At 37.2% G+C, this 15,463-nt stretch overlaps 1 protein-coding gene across 11 annotated transcripts in view; it reads right to left on the reverse strand.

Annotated features, from left to right (window-relative positions):
- Positions 1-15,463, reverse strand: part of PIAS2 (protein inhibitor of activated STAT 2) — a 101,052-nt gene that overhangs the window by 70,749 nt on the left and 14,840 nt on the right. Inside the window, exon 2 of one of the 11 annotated variants that reach the window (XM_018039503.1) lies at positions 11,922-12,010. The exons of 9 other annotated variants lie outside the window; for them this stretch is intronic. The gene's annotated coding sequence lies outside the window, so the exon portion shown is untranslated. Of the gene's footprint in view, positions 1-10,892; positions 10,912-11,921; positions 12,011-15,463 lie in introns of those variants that run through there. One more of the 11 variants, XM_005697176.3, reaches the window with a different exon arrangement.

Consider the following 15,463-nt stretch of genomic DNA (forward strand, 5'->3'; position numbering starts at 1 on the left):
CATGTGCTAGTATCAGCATTTTCACATATCACTTAACTGTTTCTACCGCCACCACCCTTCCCCGCAACTGCATTCACATTATGGTTTTAATTATGCTTTGCTGTTCTCAATTTCGGAAACCGATGGTCTGCTGGTTTCTGTTGACCACTTCACTATCTGACTATGAAACCTATAACCAATGAAAATACTCCTTTTCACAGTGTACAATACACAGTGTAATGTTTATTACAGTTATTATCACCAATTAAACAAAAAAATTTAACTTTCTGCAACAATGTACCTCTAAAGTTTCTGATGCTAAGCAGGAAATATCTATAAAATCAAGACAATCCAAATCTGTAATCCAAAATCCAATAAATTTTTCACCCCAACTCCAATATTAAGGGACAACAGGTTTTCCCTGGTGACTCAGATTGTAAAGTCGTCCCTGGGTCAGGAAGATCCCCTGGAGAAGGAAATGACAACCCACTCCAACACTCTTGCCTGGAAAATTCTATGGACGGAGGAGCGTGGGAGGCTACAGTCCACAGTGTCACAAAGAGTCAGACATGACTGAGCAACTTCATTTAATCACTAAGAAAATGAGGATTTTTTTTAATACTAAAGATAAAAATCACATCATCTTTATTCAGCAGTCAAACTCCTAAAATGACTAAAATTCTCACGTGTAAAACAAGAACTCTATGGTGTAAAATGAAGACTATAAATAGCTCTGTTCCACATTTCACCTTGTTGTTTATTCAACAAACCTAGTAAATTCTTCCTATCATTTACTGTGTCATAAACCCATCTACTTATGTCATTTTCAGTCAATTCTGAACTTAGAGGTAAAACACACTTGGGTCAGTTTCACCTGTACCATACAAGCATCATCTGACCAAGAAGAGGATTAAGACGTGAGTTGTCCAAAAGCCGTTTCTGAAACCGACCAGCCCTCCTCCTCAGCACTGCACACTCTACAGCTGCCTGGGATGCCTATTCAACCTGGTGAGTATGCAGGGCCCATTCTAGAGCTGGCAGTGATTCATAATAATTCCTCTGTTTTGCACTTTTAAGTGTCATTGACAGCCCAAGAACAATTGCTAAAACTCTTCTTGGTATTTAAAACAGTTGTTAGGAATACTTGCCAGTTTTCCAAAATGCAAACAAATTTAAATATATCAAAGTAATCTGAATGTATATGCTGTATCATAATTCTACTTCAAATACTCTGTCTCCAAATTTCAGACTGTACAAGTCAGAGAATATTACATAGTAACCCCAGCAAACACTTTATACTCGATCAGTGCAATTCAATAGAAACAGGAACCACATACATAATTCGAAACTATCTGGTGACATTAAAATACGTTTTAAATTTACTTTGATAATATGCTTTATTTAATCCAATATATCAAAAGCACTATTTCAACATGTGAAAAGTGGTTGCAATTTAAACATAATTTTTTTTAAGTGTCAACAAGATCTTTTTTCATACTAAGTTTTCAATACCTGGTGTGTATCTCACACTTGAGTAGATCTCAGTTTGGACTAACCCCACTTCAAGGGCTTAGGGAGCCACAGGTGGAGGAACCACCACCCTGGACAGCATGGATCTAAATCATACTCTAACAGCAACATGTATCACAAGTACCATGACCATTATATTTTAATTTACTTCATGGGTAAAAGGAAGATTTTATCTTACCCTACCCTTATGCTCTGGCCACCTAATGCGAAGAACCGACTCATTGGAGAAGACCCTGATGCTGGGAAAGATTGAAGGAAGGAGGAGAAGGGGACGACAGAGATGAGATGGTTGGATGGCATCACCAAGGCAATGGACATGAGTTTGAGCAGGCTCTGGGAGTTGGTGATGGACAGGGAAGTCTGGCTGCTGCAGTCCATGGGGTCACGAAGAGCTGGACACGACTGAGTGACTGAACTGAACTGATCCCCTATGCTCAGGACAACAAAGATGGAAAACAAGAGAATTTGGGGCCTATCTCATGGCACACCAAGAGGCACAGTTTCAAGCATATAAAGACTCTGACAGTGTTTCAGGAAGTTTCCTCCCAAGCAAGAAATGCAATGCCTCTTTTCCAAAGTCCTCAATCTTAAAAAATACTTCAACTGAAATCTGTTTATACTACAGTAGCACAAATAACATTAAATCTAACAAGTGTTAGTTGAACTAGTTGCTAGAACACTAACAACAAAAACAATGAACAATGACAGTCCTACAGATATAAGATATCTGTGATTCTTTATAAAGAAATCAAACTAACTCAGAATTCATGGTGTCTCTTCTTACCCTTATTTTCAGGTAATTCTTCATTTTAAGGAAACTTGTTTTACAGAAATGACAAAATAGACCACAAGGATTCTAAAGCTTGACTCTCAAAAAAGAATTCCTGGGAGGTCTCATAATACCTGTTTTCAATGGGAACTTTATTTGGCAAAGAATGCTAATGTACTTGGTCTAACATCTGTTGTAAATACACAAATGAAAAAGAATAAGGAGAAAGAATGCAGAATTACAGTATTGTGAAGCAAAACAAAAATCCCCAGGTTTGGAGAGGGGCAAGGAAACAACAGGAGACAGGGCAGCCTTTGCCCCGCAAAATGTTGCCAAGACATCGTACTGCAGGCATTTGCTCAAAGACAATGGCTTTGAGAGTCCACAGTGTCCTGTGGAAAACTTCACACCAGCAATCAGTAGCTGAAGGTCCCAGCATCAGAACTCAGGACACTGGCAGTCACACCATCTTTCTGGTAATTTCTAGTTTAAAACAACAACAAAATTCTCCCTTTATTTAGCATTTACTATTAAGATATCCCCTAAGAAGCTTAATCAGTCAACTCCAATGAACATGTGTTTCTTGGCAAACACCACTGGATCCCACTTCAAGTTATGCCTTAAAAAAAAAAAAAATCTGTCTTCAACAAATTTCAGCAGTCACCAGGTAAGGTGAGCCTGCTATGACTACTACCAAAAATGGGTTTCAGCTACTGCTTTCCACCAACCTCTGATGTCAGTGTTTTTAATAACACTCCTTTTCAAATGGGTTTTATCCAGTCCATCCTGCCTGCTTCCAAGTCTGCCCTCTAATACTTCAGTTACAACTGCTGTGTGTGCTACAGAGAAATTTCTCAATCAGTGTTTGTGGACTGACTTTAAGAAAATTCATGAACTATGCCGGCATGACTGATTTTTAAGAAAGATAATCTGATTGCTAAGGAAGAGCTAATTTGATTCAATAAAGCTAATCTAAGTTAACTGACATTCAATTAAGACTCGAAATGTAAAACAAGCTTTTCCATTGTCAAAATTATTAAAAAATTTTAAAGCTGGAACTTTATACAACTGAAACATTACATATAGGAGTGAAGGCAAGTTGACGGTGCTATGGTATGCAGCCCAAAAAAGCACAGAATTTGGCAAAGCTCTAGTGGGTTAGATGTCGTGGTACAAATCAATACAGCTCTGCAGATTCTCCGCGTGCTATGACATATATTATAGGGAAAGGAGAAGAGCTGCTAAGGCAAACTGATGGATCACAATATTAATATCACCTTTCCCAGCTACAGTATTAAAACAATCTACACCTGCATTTATAAGTAGGGATGCATTAAAAAATTCAGATACATCATCAATCCATCAAAGGCATGATTAAGCTGATGCCATAAGAAAAACTACTACAGCAAATTAGGAAGATGCAATTCCAGAAGTCATAGGAGGCCTCGGTTCCTGGGCCTTGCTCCTGTGAGATCATGTAATCCCTATGATTAAATCCCATTTTACTTGAGATATTTGATGTGGATCTCTTCTTTACAACACATTGATCTCCTAACACCTTCTTTTTGTACAAGATTTAAAATAAAGAAGTCAATTCAAGAAGCAAAAAAGTCGACAACAAACACACCCTAGAAAAGAGTGACAAATTAAAAGATACAAGAAAATGTGACTTAGAAAGCAAAACTCAAAAAGTCCATAAATTCAGTTTGGAAAAAGGGGGAAGAAAACAAATACCGTCCTAAGAATGAGAAGAGAAACATAAAGACTACAAATACTAAGCAAATTTGTTTAAGAGAACAGCACATGCTGTTATAGTCTAACTTAAAGACAAAGTTATTTCCTAGAAAAATATGTTACTCAATCTGATTCAAGGAGTATTATCTTTGTCCTGCTCTACTTCCAAAATTATCTGCCCAGAAAAGATAGCTTAGTAAATAAAATCCTCTACCTCTTCAAGGGAAAAATGGAATTTTGTTCCTTAAACTATTCAAGAGCTTAAGAGTCAGAAAATCAAATACATGCTAGCAAACAAACATGGAAAAAACTATTGAACACAAAACACAAACTTTTAAAATATTACTGTATTTCAAACTTCTGCAGGTGAGTCCACTCATCCAACCAAAATTTCAGAGAAAAGCCTGATCAAACAAGGACCCAGTATACCACCTATTCTGTCATTTCCCAAAAAAGCCTCAAAGTACCCAAATATAATTTAACCTAGGAAAATAAAAATGGTTTAAGATAAATTCAATAAATTACTTGGTTAAAATGATTTCTGTTCTTATAGTCACATACTGAAATATTTACAGATAAAACTTCTGTAAAGTACACTGAATTTCTGTTAAAATCATTTGGGGAGAGTAGATGAGGACATGCACGATTGCTTCTGGCAGGAAAGCTATGACAAACCTAGACAGTGTGTTGAAAATCAGAGACATCACACTGCCTATAGTTAAGGCTCTGGTCTTCCCAGTGGTCAAATACAGTGGTGAGAGCTGGAGCATAAAGAAGGCAGAGCACCAAAGAATTGATGTCTTCGAACTGTGGTGCTGGAGAAGACACCTAAGAGTCCCTTGGACAGCAAGGAGATCAAACCAGTTAATCTTAAAGAAAAGCAACCCTGAATATTCATTGGAAGGACTGACGCTGAAAGTTCCAGTATTTTGGTCACTTGACATGAACAGCCGACTCACTGGAAAAGTCTCTGATGCTGGGAAAGACTGAGGGCAGAAGAAGAGGGGGTCAGAGAATCAGATAGCTGAGTGACATCACCAATGCAATGGACATGAACTTGGGCAAACTCCGGGTGATAGTGAGGGACAGGGAGGCCTGGCATGCTGCAGTCCACGAGGTCACAGACAGACACAACTGGGCAACATGAAAAAAGACCCAAGTTGGTAATTGCAAGGTATGGGATACACAGAGAACTCTCTACCTTTGTCACCTAGAAAGTTTCCATAGTAAAAAGTTTGCTTGACAAGGGCAAACTGGTTGTGGGGCATATGGCACTATATATTCAAGTTTTCTATTAATCTGAAAGTATTCTATATTCAATTAGACAAAAAAAAAAGTCATTTGTTTGAAGCTAGGATAAAGACATTGTGATCTAAATACCATTTCCCACCAAGACAAAAAAAAAAGCTCAGACTCCTTGAGGAAATGTCTAACTGCAAGTCTGAAAATGCAAAGACATGCCTAGAACATCCTATGCAGAAAACAAATCATCAAAGATTACCAAAATCTTGTCAGAAGGACACAGAAAACTCGGCAGCCCAGGACAAGCTGACATGAGCAGCAAAAAGTCTAACACTGCATCAGATTCAAACATCAAATATATGAAAAATCATTTGTACGTAATGATACTTAAAAAAAACTCACTGATCTCCTTTAGAAAACATTGGGAAACCAACTCATTAGTATTCTGAAAATGGATAAGGTAGGAAGAAAAACAATACAAAAAGATTTACTGGTTCAAAAAAATGCATGTGATTAGCTAGCTAAATGCTATTAGGTTGATACAAAAGTAAATGTGGTTTGGACTATGAATTTTAAATCATTATAACTAGGTTCAAACACATCTTTATTAATTAAAATAGGAATTGTTACAACCAACACATTTTGTCTACGAGAAATGTTTGTTTATTCTTATAGCAAAAAAATCCCTGCTTCAGAATTGGACCATCTCTTGGAAAGCATTTTCTGCCTCCTGCTGGTTGTGGAAACATTTTGCCTGCAAAAAGTGGTCGAGATGCTTGAAGAAGTGATAGTCGATTGGCGAGAGGTCAAGTGAATACGGTGAATGAGGCAAAACTTGGTCCCCAATTCATTCAACTTCTGAAGCGTGGGTTGTGCACTGCCATGGAGAAGAATTGGGCCCAATCTGTTGACCAATGCCGGCTGCAGGAGCTGCAGTTTTCGGCACATCTCAACAATCTGCTGAGCACACTTCTCAGATGATATGGTTTCACTGGGATTCAGAAAGCTGTAGAGGATCAGACTGGCAGCAGACCACCAGACAATGACCAGGATCTTTTTTTGGTACAAGTTTGGCTTCAGGGAGTGCTTTGGGAGTTTCTTCTTGGCCCAACCACTGAGCTGGACATCACCAGTTGTCGTACAAAATCCACTTTCCATTGCACATCACAATCCAATTGAGAAATGGCTCATTGTTGTTGAGTAGAATAAGAGAAGATGACACTTCAAAATGATGACTTTTTTTGATTTCTGGTCAGCCCACGAGGCACCCACTTAATGAGCTTTTTCACCTTTCCAGTTTGCTTCAAAGGCTGAACAACCATAGAATGCTGAGTTCTTCGGCAACTTCTTGCACAGTTGTAAGAGGATCGGCTTCGAGGACTGCTCTCAGTCGGTCACTGTCAACTTCTAATGGCCAGCCACTGCACTCCTCAACTTCAAGGCTCTCATTTCCTTTGAGAAACTTGCGGAATCATCATTGCATCATACATTCACTAGCAGTTCCTGGGTCAAATGCACTGTTGATGCTGTGAGTTGTCTCCACTGCTTTACAACCCACCCTTATGGCAGAAAGCAAAGAGAAACTAAAGAGCCTCTTGATAAAGGTGAAAGAGGAGACTGAAAAAGCTGGCTTAAGACTCAACATTAAAAACACTAAGATCATGGCATCCAGTCCCATCAATCACTTCATGGCAAATAGATGGGGAAACAATGGAAACAGTGACAGACTTTATTTTCCTGAACTCCAAAGTCACTATGGACGGTGACTGCAGCCACGAAATTAAAAGAAGCATACTCCTTGGAAGAAAAGCTATGACAAACCTAGACAGCATATTAAAAAACAGATACATCACTCTGTCAACAAAGGTCCGTATAGTTAAAGCTGTGGTTTGAATATATGGTTTGACATGACTACTAGTCATGTACAGACGTGAGAGCTGGACCATAAAGCTAGTTAAGCCCTGAGGAATTGATGCTTTCGAACTATGGTACTGGAGAAGACTTTTGAGAGTCCCTTGGACAGCAAGGAGGTCAAACCAATCAATCCTAAAGGAAATCAACCGTGAATATTCACTGGAAGGACAGATGCTGAAGCTCCAATATTTGGGCCACCTGATGCAAACAGCAGGCTGATTGGAAAAGACCCTGATGCTGGGAAAGATTAAAGGCAGGAGGAAAGGCAGTGACAGAGGATGAGCTGGTTGGATGGCAACTGACTCAAAGGACATGAGTTTGAGCAAACTCGAGGAGATGGCGAAGAACAGGGAAGCCTGGTGGGCTGCAGTCCATGGAGATTGCAAAGAGTCAGACATGACTGAGCAACTGAACAAAAACTAGATAAAAACAGAAAATGCTGAAAAGATGTCAATTCCCCCCAACTTCAGTTATAAATATAGTAAAACTCCAGCAAATTTTGACAGATCAAACTTACAATGAAGAATTAAATAAAATACAAATATGGCATGTGGTGACGAATACTATGGACAAAAACAGAGGGAAAAGGAAATGAAGTGAAGAGGTAGAGAATTTGCCATTTTAAAGGAAGAAGATTTGCCTGAGAAAGTGACTAAACAAGTAATAAAGGAACCAATGGATATCAGATGAAAAGCACTTCAAGGCACAGAACACAGCGGATGCCAAAATCCTGAGAAAAACGTACCTAACACATTGAACAGAAAGTAAACGCCCATCACGGCTGAACCAGAGTAATCTAAAGGAATGAGTATTATGAGAGCAGAATAAGGAGCAAGAAACTGACAAACCCGCTGAGGGAGGGAAATAACCTAAACAAACATTTACTGGATAAAATTATAATATGAAATTTGTGAGGCTACGAAAAGACAAAAGTGCTGGGCAAGATGGCATGCCGGAAAGTTGGTAGAGGTGGTAAGCAGTTTAAAGCATTCCACAACAAAGGAAGAAAAATACAGTGATTTTAGATTTATATCTAAAGTTTCAAGAGAAAATTAATTAAGCTCCAAGAATTTGTGAGAAGGCAAAAGAAAATGTATTTCACAACGAATAAAATGGGGAAACATGAAAAAGGAGGAAAAAAAAAGCAAGGAAACAGATGAGGAAACAAAATGCAGAAAAAGATGCTCAAACTGAAGGTGTAGAAATAAATACAAACATATCAATAATTCCAGCAAATAAAAACCTTTCCAATTAAAATAGCCAGTAGGGGATATCACTACAGAAACCACAGCATCAAAAATACGGGAATACTAAGAACTCTACACACATGAATTTGTCAACTGAGTTGAAATGGATCAATTCCTTGAAAAATACAAACTACCAAAATTCACCCAATATGAAATAGATAATTCGAATACTCCAATTAGGAAATTTAGCTCTTAATTTAAAAAAAAATTACCACACCCAGATCATTTTACCAGAGAATTCTACTCAACATTTAAATAAGAATCAGTACCAATTCTACATAATTTCTTCTGGAAAACAGAATATCAGAGATTCCCAAATTTATTTTATGAAGCTAGTAATAGCCTGATACCAAAACCAAACAAAATCAATACAAAAAATGAAAGTAAATCTAACACCCTTCACAACTATAGATGCTAAAATCTTCAAGTATTAGCAAACAGACTTCAGCAATATATAAAAAGAATACTAAGACCAAGTGAAGTGTTTATTTCAGGAATATAAGGTCAGCTCAATGTCTGAAATCATTGAAGTACACCATACTAACAGCTTAAGTAAAATCACATGATTATACATTTATGTGTGTGTGTGTGTCTGTGTGTATCGATGAAGAAAAAGGCATGTGACAAATTCAACAACCACTCATGATAAAAACTCTCAGAAAAAAAGGAATACACAGGAGCACCACCTCACCTTGACAAAAAGCACCTACAAAAAAACTATAGTTCATGGTGAAAAAAATGAATGCGTCTCCCTAAGACTGGGAATGAGGCAAGATGTCCTGGAAGTTCTAGCTAGTGGAATAAGACAACGAAAGAAAAGACACAGCGATTGAAAGAAAAAAAACTGCCTGCACTGGCAGACCCCAAGGAGTCTGCAAAACAATTACTAGAATTAATAACTGGGGATTTCTCTCATGGTTCCAGTGGTTAAGAATCCACCCTAAAATGCAGGGGACACGGGTTTGATACCTGGTCAGGGAACTAAGATCCCACATGACATGGAACAACCAAGCCCAGATGTTACAACTGCTGAGCCCACATGTGCTTCAACTAGAGGGTCTGTGCACCACTGCGGAAGACTTGACACAACCAAACAAATAAATAATAAAAAAAGTTTCTTAACTATTGAGAGAGAGAGACAGAATTAATAATTCAGTCCAGCAAGGTCACAGGATACCAAAGCCAACACACAAATACAATCACATCTCTATATACTAACAAAGAACATGTGGAAACAAGTAAAACACACAATATTATTTATAATCACTCCAAAGAAAATGAAAATGTGTATAGTCGAAAATAAAACACATACAGGAGTTGTATGCTGTAAACTACAAAAACTAATGAAAGAAGTCTAAAAAGTGCTAAATAAACGGATCCCTTGCGTACTGGAACAAGGAACAAAGCAACAAAACCGATTTCCCTGTGTCAAGACACAGACTTAAGACAATTCCTACCCGAGTCTCACCAAGGCATTTTATAGAGATACATGAGGTTATTCCAAAATTTATATGGAAAGGCAAAGGAACTAGAGATTAAGGGGATGGAGAGGAAATAGGTGTGGCTGTAAGAACAATAGTATGAGGGATGCTTGTGGTGATGGAAATGGTCTGTACCTTGTATCAATGTCAATACCCTGACTGTGATATTGTACTACAGTTTTGCAAGACATTATCAACAGGGTACCTGGATAAAGAGGACACAGATGTCTCTGTTGCCTCTGTATTCCTTCTGATAACTGTCAGTGAATTAACAATTATCTTAATAAAAAATTTAATTATAAAGTTAAAAGACCAACATAATTAGAGCAGATTAATTTTTTAATTCAATACCATGACATTCATAAGCGATAAAACTAAAATAAAAGAACACAAAAATGTAGGAGGAGGGGAAATTTTAAAAATCAGGCAGAACCAGCTTGCCTAAAAATAAATAAATAAATAGGTATGTTAATATCAAACAACAGTATGTAACTGAAAAACCATTATTAGACATAAAGAGGAATTAGAGTTAAGTTTCAATTCAATAGCAATATGATAAATTCAAATTCTCATGTACTAGTAACAATTTTAAAATGTCTTTTAAAAAGCTGATATAAACTACAAAGAAAATTGAAAAAATAATTCTAGCAGAACATCTACTCTTAAAAAACAAAGATATAAGACTCTAACAACAGAATTAACAAGTCTAATACTAGACACACATAAAATTTTTCACCAACAACTAGAAAATACCCTCTTTTCAAATACAAAAAAAATCTCTAAATACAGTTAAGTCTCAACAGATTTCCAAGGACTGTATCCACATAGATCACGCTGCCTAGCCACGAGACAATAACAAATCAATATCCAAATTAACTAAAAGAATGCCAGAATGTTTAGAAATAAAACTTTTTAAATATTTTTATTTATTTATTTGCACCAAGTCTTAGCTGCAGGACATGGGATCTTTACTTGTGGCATGCAGGATCTAGTTACCTGACCAGGGAGAGACCCAGGGCCCTCTGCATTGGGAGCTTGGAGTCTTAGCCACAGGACCACCAGGGAAGTCCTCTGGAAATAAAACTTTTAAAGAACTCATAAATTAATAATTCATCCCTTGTGTGATTCATGGAAAGCAAATACATAGCTATTCATGATCTTAAATGTCTATTAAAATGCTGAAAATTAATAAGCCAAGTCACCCAACGTAACAAATTAGAAAAATAGAAATAAACCCAAAGGAAGTATAAAGAAAAGAAACAGAAATAAAGAACAGAAATTAAGTAGGGAAAGGATACATTAAAGAGCATATAAAAAACAGAAACTTGATTATTCAAAAAGGTTTTTTTGGAAAAAAAAAATTGGCATTTTAGCTTTTAAAACCAATCAAGAAAAAGGCAGCACTAAAAAAAAGATTAAAAGGACATTAACTACAAAATAAGAAACCAACAATTTATTGCCACAAACTCAAGAATGTGGATGAAATGGACAACTTTCTATTAAAGTATAGCCTACCAAAATCAGTTTGAAAATTGAAAATACGAGCAATTCTGTAACCAAAGCAAATGAATCAGTGATTAAGATGTGTCCCAATTCTACAAGGAAGTTCTACCAAACACTCAAGAAACAGATCTTTCTAATCTCACATAAACTCCTCTAGAAGAGGAAAAGTATGTATACTTTCTTAATTATAAGGAAGTATTACTCATTATTAAAGCCAAAATCGCACATTAACTATATTCAAACTGAGACCAATAATGGAAAAAAGGGACAGACCAGGGTTGACTTAATATTCGAAACACAAGTTTGGTTTAAATATTAGAAAACAAATCAGTGTATTTCATCACGTTAAAAGGTTAACAAAAAAAAATCATACGACCCTCTCAAAAGAGGCAGAAAAAGTTTTTGATAAAATTCAACATCCATTCATTTTTCTTTTCAATTAGCAAACTAGCAATAGAAAGAAACATCCTTAACCTGAAAAAGATTATCTACAATAAACCTACAGCAAGCATCATACTTAACTGTGAAACTCTGAAAGCATTCCCTTTAAAATCAGGAACAAGATCAGGATGCCCCCATCATCGCTTCTATTCAACATTGTACTGGAGATCCTAGCCAGCACATTAAGACAAGAAAAAGAAAGAAAAAACATAAAAAAGCATAAGAATTGGAAAGGAGGAAACAAAGAGGTCATTATTCACAGATCTGTCTATGCAGAAAATCCAAAAGAATTCTATATACAATTTATCACAATGAGAACAATACCAAGTCCATTATACAAAGTCAAATTGTACTTCTTTACACCAGCAAGGTAGAAAATATAATTTTTAAAGATACCGTTACTGATTTAACAGAAAAATAGGGTACCTAGAAATAAATCTAACAAAATACTTGCAACCGTTTTTTGAAACTATTAGAAGAAAATTGTAAAAACTTTATTGAATGAGTTTGTAAAAGACTTAAGTGAATGAATATTGCCATGTTCATGCTTAAGGAACAATAACAAAATGTCAGTTCCCTTCAAATTGGTTTACAAATTCAATGCATTTCCCATCAAAATCCCAACAGCTGTGCATGTATCTACAGAACTTTAAAAACTGATTCTAAAATTATATGGAGGAGCAAACCACCAAGAAGTTCCTTGAGGAGCTACGAGGCAGGACTGGCCTACTTCTGTGTCCCTCAATGACTAACTAGATGGTTTCACACCAACTCTATGAAAACTTTAAAACGGAATATAACTTAAGAAGAAAAAAAGTGTTGGAAGGCAAGAAGCACAACAAAGGCAGTAAGAACCTGGAAGGCCAAGATTGTGGAAAGAAGGGAAGCCTAGAATATGGAATCTAATATTTGATGCCTCTTTTCCCCTGGAGACACCTGCCAAAGGAAAGGGAGCAATAGAGAAGTTAAGAAATCAAACAGAGCTTTGAATATACTCATAGGGCTGGGAAAACTGAGAAGATATTTGCAAAATACAACATACAAGCCCTGGTATCTGGGATACGTTAATAAACTCCTACAAATTAGTATGAAAAAGACAGATGGCCCAATACGAAAACGGAAAAAGACTTAGCAAGCTACCTCACAAAAGACCAGTAAGTATATTAAAAAGGGCTTAACACCGTTAATCATTACGGAATTCAAATGAAAACCACTGAACATCCACCAAAATGTCTAAAATTAAAAGGATGGATGAGAAAGGACAAGAAGCAACTGGAACTCTTTTGCTAGCGGAAGGGCGTTAACAAAAACTACAACTACATACAACAATATGGATGAATCTCGCAAACAAAACTGAGAAGAAAAAATCAGACACAAAAAATATACACTACATTATATAGGCCCATTTAAATAAGATTCAAAAAACAGGCAAAACTAGTGTAAGATGTTAAAGTCTGGCCAGTAGGTATCTTCTGAGGAGGAGGAGGTTCGTCACCGGGAAAGGACTCAGGGAATGGATGCCAGTCATGTTCTGTTTCTTGCTGTGCTCTCATGATCTGCTTACTTACATATGCCCTATAGCAGTAGAAGTTTGTTTTCATGGGAGCTGTTAAAAAGTTACACTAATGAAAACTATGTGTTGGTGTTGTCAGACTAAGAAACTAGTCTAGAAACTATAGATAGATTCAATCGTGGAACTGCTACAAATCAGGAGGAAATTTTTTTTAAAAAACTGAGCCATCAAAGGGAATGAATTTGAGTCAGCTGAACTGATGTGGATGAACCTTGGGCCTATTATACAGAATGAAGAAAGTCAGAGGAGAAAAACAAATATTGTATATCAATGCATATATATGGGACCTAGAAAAAACAGTACTGATGAACCTATCTGCAGGGCAGAAGCAGAGACACAGTACAGAACAGACTTGTGGACACAGTCTGGAAAAGGGAGGGAGGGTCTGATGAACTGAGAGCACTGAAAATACACGCTACCAATGTAGACAATGGACTGTGGACACAGCAGAGGAAGGACAGGGTGCGACAGACACAGAGCGCGGCACTGAAACACACACGTTCAGTTCAGCTCAGTCGTGTCCGACTCTGCAACCCCATGAACTGAAGCACGCCAGGCCTCCATGTGTAAAACAGATAACTTGCAGGAAGTTGCTTAAAACAACCAACTCAATCCTGTGTCTGTGACAACTTAGAGGGGTGGGATGGGGAGAGGAGGGAGGCTGGAGAGGGAGGGAATAAATGCGGACCCACAGCCGATTCATATCACTGTACAGCAGAAACTAACACAACACTGTAAAGCAACTACACCCCAATAAGAATAGAGATATTTTAAAAAACCTAATACAAACATGGGCTAAAGACACGAACAGAATCTCAGATGAGGGAAGAACATGTTAATCAGCACAGTAAAAGATGCTCAAACTCAACAGCAAAAATCAAAAAACTGAAAACTAAAAGGTAATATTTTATACTCCCCAGGAAAAACTTCTGAAGTGTGATAAAAGTGCTAAATAATGAAAACCTCTACATTACTGGAGGAACCAAATACTGATACAATCCTCTTTAGAAAATAACCTAGCATTATCCAGTATTGTTGAAGATGTGAGTATCTTTAATTCCCAGCAATGCAATGCTACTCCTAGAATTTCTACAGTAAAACATATTGTATTAAATATTCACATTAAATGAGATCGATAAAGATTACAAATAGCATTGTATCAATGCAAGTTAACTTTGTTCACAAATTAAGTTACGCACGTGTGTGTGTGCGCACGAGTGCGCGTGAGCATTTTCAGAGCTTTTTGGATTTCAGACATATAGAAAAGAGATTTAGGCGCCTGCTGTGGGGGGGGTGGAGGAAATTTTTCCAACAAAAATCAATAAACTAATATTTACATTTACACAATGGAAACTCAAAAACAATGATAAACCAAAACATCCCAAATACATACAGCATTATTCAATTTGTATAAAATTTTAAAACACACACACAAATTACAAAAAATTCCACATATAAAATTTGTGATTTATGTATACATATAATTTTATATCTGTATAATGTGGATGTAATCAGAGAAAGGCACCCTGCTGGTCTAATGAACTATTTCTTAACTAGGATGGTGTTCACATGAATGTTTATTTACCCATACCTTACCTGGTATAAGACTTTCCCTGGTTGCTCACGGTAAAGTGTCTGCCTGCAATGCAGGAGACCCGGGTTCGATCCCTGGGTTGGAAGATCCCCCGGAGAAGGAAAAGGAAATGGCAACCCACTCCAGTACTCTTGTCTGGTAAATCCCATGGACGGAGGAGCCTGGCAGGCTACAGTCCGTGATGTCGCAAAGAGTCGGATACGACTGAGCAACTTCATTCATTCACTCATTCCCTGGTATAAACAATCTTTTGAATCTATTAAATAATTTAAATATTTAAGTTTATTAATTAGCATGATACACACCAATACATACATCACTAATGAAAGTGAAGTCACTCAGTTGTGTCCGACTCTTTGCGGCCCCATGGACTGTAGCTTACCAGGCTCCTCCGTCCATGGGATTTTCCAGGCAAGAGTACTGGAGTGGGGTGCCACTGCCTTCTCCCGGGGATCT

Source organism: Capra hircus, chromosome 24 (genome assembly GCF_001704415.2).
Source record: "Capra hircus breed San Clemente chromosome 24, ASM170441v1, whole genome shotgun sequence".
Taxonomy (NCBI): Eukaryota; Metazoa; Chordata; class Mammalia; order Artiodactyla; family Bovidae; genus Capra; species Capra hircus.